The 7,074-nt window shown below is 46.3% G+C and overlaps 1 pseudogene; it reads left to right on the top strand.

Annotated features, from left to right (window-relative positions):
* Window positions 1–658: 658 nt before the first annotated feature.
* LOC119878197 lies at window positions 659–3,006 on the top strand (annotated as a pseudogene).
* The last annotated feature ends 4,068 nt before the right edge of the window (window positions 3,007–7,074 follow it).

Here is a 7,074-nt window from a genome sequence, read left to right as displayed (position 1 = left end):
TTACCACAGTCCATTTCTTCTGTTTGGAACCTCCCATTTATGTTCACTTAGCTATTCAAATTCATTCTATCACATCCTTTTAAAAGTTAATGAGATTCATATAGTCAATGGACAAAGGACTAGACAACACAGTGAAAGAAAAGGACAGTATTTTCAACAAATGATAATGTAAAACTGGACACCACATGCAAAAATACTGAGTCCAGACACAGACTTCACATCCTTCACAAATATAAACTCAGATCACAGTTCTAAATATAAAATGCAGAATTATAAAACCTCTGCAAGATAATGTAGGAGAAAATGCAGGTGAACTTGGGTATGGCTATGATTTTGATCCAACACCAGGGCATAATCCATGAAAGAAATAACTGATACACTGGACTCCATTAAAATTTTCGGTTCTGCAAACAGCAATGTCAAGAGAATAAGAAGACAAAGCACAGAGTTGGAGAAAATATTTACAAAAGAACCATCTAATAAAGAACTGTTATCCAGAATCTATATAGGGAGCGGAGGGACGGCCGTCGGAGCCGCCGAGGCCAAGTGCTGCCTGGCTGGGCCTACAAAGGGGATGTCAGGCCTCCAAAAGGAGCGCAGTGGAAGCGAGGGCCTCCCTGAGCCGCTGCTGTGACGGCCAGTGAGCGAGCCGCGGAGGATGTCCACCACCAGGACGGTCGCGCCCGCGGGGATCCCGGGGAACCCGCGGGAGGTCTCCAACCCCGCCAAGCCTGGCCGCAAGACCAAGCAGCTGCAGTACGCGCAGAACGTGGTGGTAAAGACGCCCTGGAATCACCAGCTCGCCTGGCCCTTCTACCAGCCCGTGGATGCAATCAAGCTAACCTTGCCCGATTACCATAAAATCATAAACACCCGATGGCTATGGGGACTATTCAGAAGAGACTAGAAAATAATTATTACTGGAGCGCCAGCGAATGCGTGCAGGACTTCCACACCATGTTTACAAATTGTTACATTTACAACAAGCCCACAGATGACACAGTGCTAACGGCCCAAGCCTTAGAGAAAATTTTTCTGCAGAGAGTGGCCCAGGTGCCCCAGGACGAAGTTGAATTATTACCCCCTGCTCCGAAGGGCAAAGGCCGGAACGCGGCGCAGGAACCCGGAGTGCAGGTGGGCAGCAAGTGGTGGCCGTGTCCTCTGTCTCCCCAGCAACCCCCTTCCAGAGCGTCCCCCCACTGTCTCCAGACGCCTGTCATTGCTGCCCCCCTCTGCCAACCATTACCGCAAACATCGGTTCCCTGCGCCCCCGCCGCCGCCCCACCCCCTCCCTCGACGCCCATCATCCATCCCTGTGGTCCCTCCCACAGCGCCTGTCGTCAAGGAAAAGGGTGCAAAGCGGAAAGCAGCCACCACGACGCCCACTCCATCCGCGAGCCGGAGCGAATCGCCGCCGCCATCGTCAGACCCCAAGCAGGCCGAGGTGGGGGCTCGGCGAGAGAGTGGGGGCCGCCCCATCGCACCGCCCTGGAAGGGTCTAGAGGACGGCGAGGTGCCTCAGCATGCGGGCCGGAAGGGCGAGCTGCCGAGCACTCGCGGCACTGTGACAGCGTCCTCGAGGACAGGCCGTGCAAGAAGCGTGCGGCCTGCGCCTGGCCCTTCTCCAGCCGGTGGACGCCGAGGCCCTGGAGCTGCACGACTACCACGACGTCACCGAGCACCCGATGGACCTCAGCACTGTCAAGAAGACGGACAGTCGCGAGTGCCCAGACGCGCAGGGCTTCGCTGCTGACACCCGGTTCATGTTCTCCAGCTGTTACCAGTACAACCCCCAGGCCACAAGGTGGTGGCCGTGGCCAGGAAGCTGCGGCCGTGTTTGAGGTGCGGTTTGCTAAGATGCGGCTGAGCCGCAGCCCCCGTGGAGCAGGGGCCCGAGAGCGCCCGCAGCAGCGAGGAGAGCGGAGGAGAGGAGGAGGAGGAGGAGGAGGAGGAGGAGGAGGAGGAGGAGGAGGAGGAGAGGAGGGAGGAGGAGGAGGAGGAGGAGGAGGAGGGAGGAGGAGGAGAGGAGCGGGCCCGGCTGGCGGAGCTGCAGGAGCAGCTGAAGGCTGTGCACGAGCAGCTCGCCGCCCTGTCGCGGGCCCGGGAACAAGCCAGAGAGGAAGAAGGAGCCGAAGGGAAAGGAGGAGAAGGAGGAGGACGCGGACGAAGACGAGGACACGGAGAGGCACAAGGCCAAGTCTGAGGACGAGAAGGCCAAGGGGGCCCCGCCGCCAAGCAGGCCCAACCGAAGAGGGCTCCCGCCGAGAAGGCCGGCAGCGCAGCCAGGCCAGCAGGCAGCCGAAGCAGGGCGGCAAGCAGGCATCGGCCTCGACGACCCGGAGAGGAGGAGCAAGGCCTGCCCGTGAGCTAGGCCGAGGGCGCCAGCTCAGCCTAGACCCCGGCTGCCCGGGGACACGGGGCTGCGGGGTCCACTTCATCCAGTCCCGGAGCCCTCGCTCAGGGACCCAGGCCTGAGCAGAGAGAGATTGACTTTGAGCCTCTGAAACCCACCACTGTGCGGGAGCAAGCGTTGTTGACAGGAAAAGCCAAGGGAGCCTTTCTCCACGAGCGGGAAGAAGCAGGCGGCCAAGTCCAAGGAGGAGTTAGCTCAGGAAAGGAAGGAGTCGGAGACGCGCGGCAGGACGTCCGTGGGCAGCTGAACAACAACGAGAAGCCTGCCAAGGAGGAGAAAGCGGGCTCTGCGCCCTCGGGAGGGCCGCCCGGCTCAGCAGCAGCAGCTCCTCGGTCCGGGAGCAGCAGTTCGGCGGATCCAGCTCCACTGCAGCGACTCAGACTGAGCGCTGGACTCGCACATCAGGACAAAACCAGCGAAGTCGCACCCGCCGGAACTCTGCAGTGTCCCTTGCTCTGGTTGATCTGCTGCTCTGGTTCCGCGCCTGCAGGTTTTCTTTAAAACTCAGTGTTACGGAATCCAGGGATCCCGGGTGGCGCAGCGGTTTGGCGCCTGCCTCTGGCCCAGGGCGCGATCCTGGAGCCCCGGGATCGAGTCCCACGTCGGGCTCCCGGTGCATGGAGCCTGCTTCTCCCTCTGCCTGTGTCTCTGCTCTCTCTCTCTCTCTCTCTGTGACTATCATAAATAAATAAAAATTAAAAAAGATAAATAAACTCAGTGTTATGGAATCTTCCAGTTTTGGCTTTAATAGGTCTAAGATCTTTCTCGTGTGTATGTGAGGCTTTATGAGAAGGTGTGAACCCGCATAAAGCCTTCCCTTCCTTACTGAGTTGAGTTGCTTGGAGACGGCAACTTCAAACGCTGACCTGATGACCGTAGAAAACCATGTCAGATGTGATCTGAAGTTTCTTGCAAAGCCCCTTTCTTATGCCCAAGCTGGTCTGTAGCTCCAGAAAGCATTGTTTGAAAGGAAGTTTCTCTGAGATGGTACTGCACCGAAGGCTGTCAGCTTTGCAAACAGGCGATGTCTCTGTCCCCCCAGCTCAGCCCGCGGCTGGGGTCACCTCTTGCTGCAGGGTGGGGGGACTGTGGAGGTGCTGCGGGCTCCAGTCCGGGCTTCTGCAGGGGTGGGGAGAGGCGGGTGGGCACCGAGGGAGGGGCCTCGGGAGCTCCTGGGAGGGAACACGGGGGCGCGTGTGCCACGGGCAGCTTTCCATACACTGAAACTTTTACCTCAACTGAAAAAAAAAAGATTAAAAAAAAAAACAAAACAAAACTAAAGGAGACTTTTTTGTAAGGTTCAGCAATTTTCTACGAAAATCTAATGTAAATTTCACTATCTACATGGTAAAGTTCTGCAAGGCAAGGAGACATGGGCTGCTAAGGAAACTTGGTGTTGACTAGGGGAGGATCATTGTCTCTTCTTATACTTTTCATACACACTGCTAGTATGAAAATAGAAACAAAATGGACCAGAGCGATACTTACGGGAGAAAAGAAAAAGACTTGAGAAGTTCTGACATACAAGCAAAAACAAAAACAAAAAATGCCCCTTATAGTTCTGACTTATAACTTTTAGAGTGAAGAACAATGATCTTGCAGAAAAATAAAATCCAAAGGAGCTCAAAGAAAAGGCACAGGAAAAAAAACTACTCTCTCCATAGACATCCTTGATAATGTAACTTATTGAAATTTAATCTTGAATAATCATAGAAAAATACTTTCTTATTAAATATGGATCTTATTCTCAATAGAATTTTCAAATAAGAAAAATCTTTTATTTTTTGTCTTGACTCCATAGTATATACTTTATGTTTTATTATTTATTTCTACTGACCTGAATTTCTCTAATCCAGCAACATAATTATCTACAGCAAAGATTCTTCAAAATACCATGGGTTATTTACCAGATTTTACTTGTCTACAAAAAATATATATTTTCCCCCAGTCAGTGATCAGTGACTCCATAAATGGGAAGGAATGGACTTTTTCTCCATTTCTTGGTTTTATGTCACAGTAACGATGAAACTTTTACCTCAACAACTTCTCATTCCAGTCTTTTACAATCACTTCTGTCGAGGGACTGTGTTTGTTCACTGCCAAACAGTGTCTAAATTATAACTTGAGGACAATATGAAGATGACAATGAAAATCCAGTTTACTAAGAAGAAAACAACTAGATACCCTTCTTTCTACAAGGACTTATTTATGAATATGCACTTAATAAAAAATAAGATGCTCGATAATTAACAAATTTAGGTTTATTCTGCAGTTAGGTTTATAGAAAAGAGCATAAACATAAACTGGAAAATAGTCGCTTCATTCCCCATCTATTTTAGGAAGACTTTAAATCTATAATGAAGTTTAAAAATGCCAAATCTCACACACAAAAAAAACACTTTCTTGAAACATTTTTTTCACAATATATGCAGAAAAAGCACAGCCCTAAATAGAAGACCAAGACGCACACACACACACACACACACACACACACACAAATCCACATGCTCAATATATTCACAGCAAAAAAACATAAGGGGTGGGCAATTCAGGCTTTCTCCCAAAGCATACATGGGATGAAAGAAATTCCTAAATCTCAATGCAGAATAGAACAATTACTACCAGAGGGTAATGAATTAATGAAAACATGAATACAGTTACTACTGGAACTGGCTTCCGAAGCACCAACACACAAACTCATTCAAGACTCTCTTTTAGATCTCAGCTACAGAAATGCCAACCAACATTCCTATATTTAGCAGATATAGTAGTTTGAGGAAAAGCTACAATTAGTATTTTAGCTTGAAAATGAATATCAGGGATCCCTGGGTGGCGCAGCGGTTTGGCGCCTGCCTTTGGCCCAGGGCGCGGTCCTGGAGACCCGGGATCGAATCCCACGTCGGGCTCCTGGTGCATGGAGCCTGCTTCTCATCTGCCTGTGTCTGCCCCCTCTCTCTCTCTCTCTCTCTCTGTGACTATCATAAATAAATAAAAAAAATTAAAAAAAAGAAAATGAACATCATAAAAATAATAAATCACTCCTTTTTCCTATATTGCTCCACCTGTCTTTGCTTAGCCTTTACTGAATCCAAATGCTAAGTATTGACTTATGTGGTTTTCCTGTGAACAGATAAAGTAGAAAATAGGAGAAATAGTTTAGATCTCAAAAAAAAAAGCACATGACTCAAAAGTTTGCAGGCAGAAATAAATTACAGTGATCAAAAATATTGTTTGGGAATATTAAAATATCTTTACTGTGTACAGAGTTGTTTATGAAAACTTTGGCTTTCTCATCTACATTATACCATGGAGAATAGAACAAAATAATGTAAAAATGTCCTGTTTACACAACGTAGACTTGAGAAAATGCACCACTGGTGCTACTTGATGTATGAAATCTTCATTTTCCAGTATATGGGTTATTTTCTGGGACTAAATCAAGCTCAGTGTATTTTAGTCTGAGAAAGCTAATATGTTTTCACAAAAATAGAAACTTCTGAAGAGTATCTTCATGACCATGAGAGGATTAAAAGCAAATTTCAAAATGCACTTTAAGCACAGACAAACTAGAACATTTCTATTTTGTTGCTTTGACTGTTTTTTTTAACACAGTGACCCTTAAGGGAAAAAAATGGGTGGGGGGCAAGGTGGCAGGAAGATAGGCTTCATAAAATACACTTAGGTTGAATTAAAGTAGTTGTAGTTTAGTATTTTAAATAAGGAAACATTCAATTAAATAATCAAGATTCTCAATAATCTGCAAATTGCTATAACCTCTAGTTTTGAAATCCCCAATTTTTGAAAAAAATTCTTTTTTCATGCCAAAATTGTGTTAAAACATATGTTTGGTATTCTCTTTCCTAAAAAGTTTGGAGATATTTTAGAAGCACCCAAAACCTAAATCCATGGCAAATTTAATAACTCTTTGGAGGTAAGTAATAGTCTCATCTAAAAGAAAGAGAAATCGAGTTGGGTTACAGATGCTTACAAAAATGAGAAAATTAGGATAAATTTCATTAAAAATATTAAATATCTGAAATTCTAGATTGCCAGTATTCCTTTTAAGGAGGATTTATGTTTATGAATAGAAATCCTCAGGGTGGTATTGTGTTTTTCTCCTCATAGGAAACGCCTGTTTTGTCAAGCAATTAAGGTTCTCTGTGGAGAAACTGATATGTCAGTCAGTCCACACCAGACTCTCAGCCTAAAATCCATGGGCTTCTCTCCCTTTGCTGCAAAACAAAGACCCCTACTCTTATTCTCCTGAACTTTGTCTTTTCCTCAACTCAAGTGTCAGAATTTTTAACACATAGATTCATAAAAATGGGGTAAAAAAACAATTTCTATAATAAAACAGATCCACAGTATAACATTACTCTGCCAAAAAATCAGACAAAGAAATAAAAATAAATACTCTAGAAATTTGGAGCTCATTTGCTAATTTTCTAACTCAATTCACTATGATCGTGGGTCCATAGCCAAATCATGGTCTCCTATCCTCTTTTCAACTATCTTATTAAATGTAATGTGATTAAATAAATAATTACTAAAGGGAAAGGATATTCTTTTTATTTAAAAAAAAGAACATGAAGAATCACATCACCAAGATGGCAACATAGGATATTCCTGACTTCACTCCCCTCCCAAAACAAATGAACAAC

This window comes from Canis lupus, unplaced genomic scaffold (genome assembly GCF_011100685.1).
Source record: "Canis lupus familiaris isolate Mischka breed German Shepherd unplaced genomic scaffold, alternate assembly UU_Cfam_GSD_1.0 chrUn_S118H278, whole genome shotgun sequence".
In the NCBI taxonomy this organism is placed as follows: domain Eukaryota; kingdom Metazoa; phylum Chordata; class Mammalia; order Carnivora; family Canidae; genus Canis; species Canis lupus.
The sequence above is the reverse complement of the archived record's forward strand: the minus strand, read 5'-3'. Positions and strand labels throughout refer to the sequence as shown.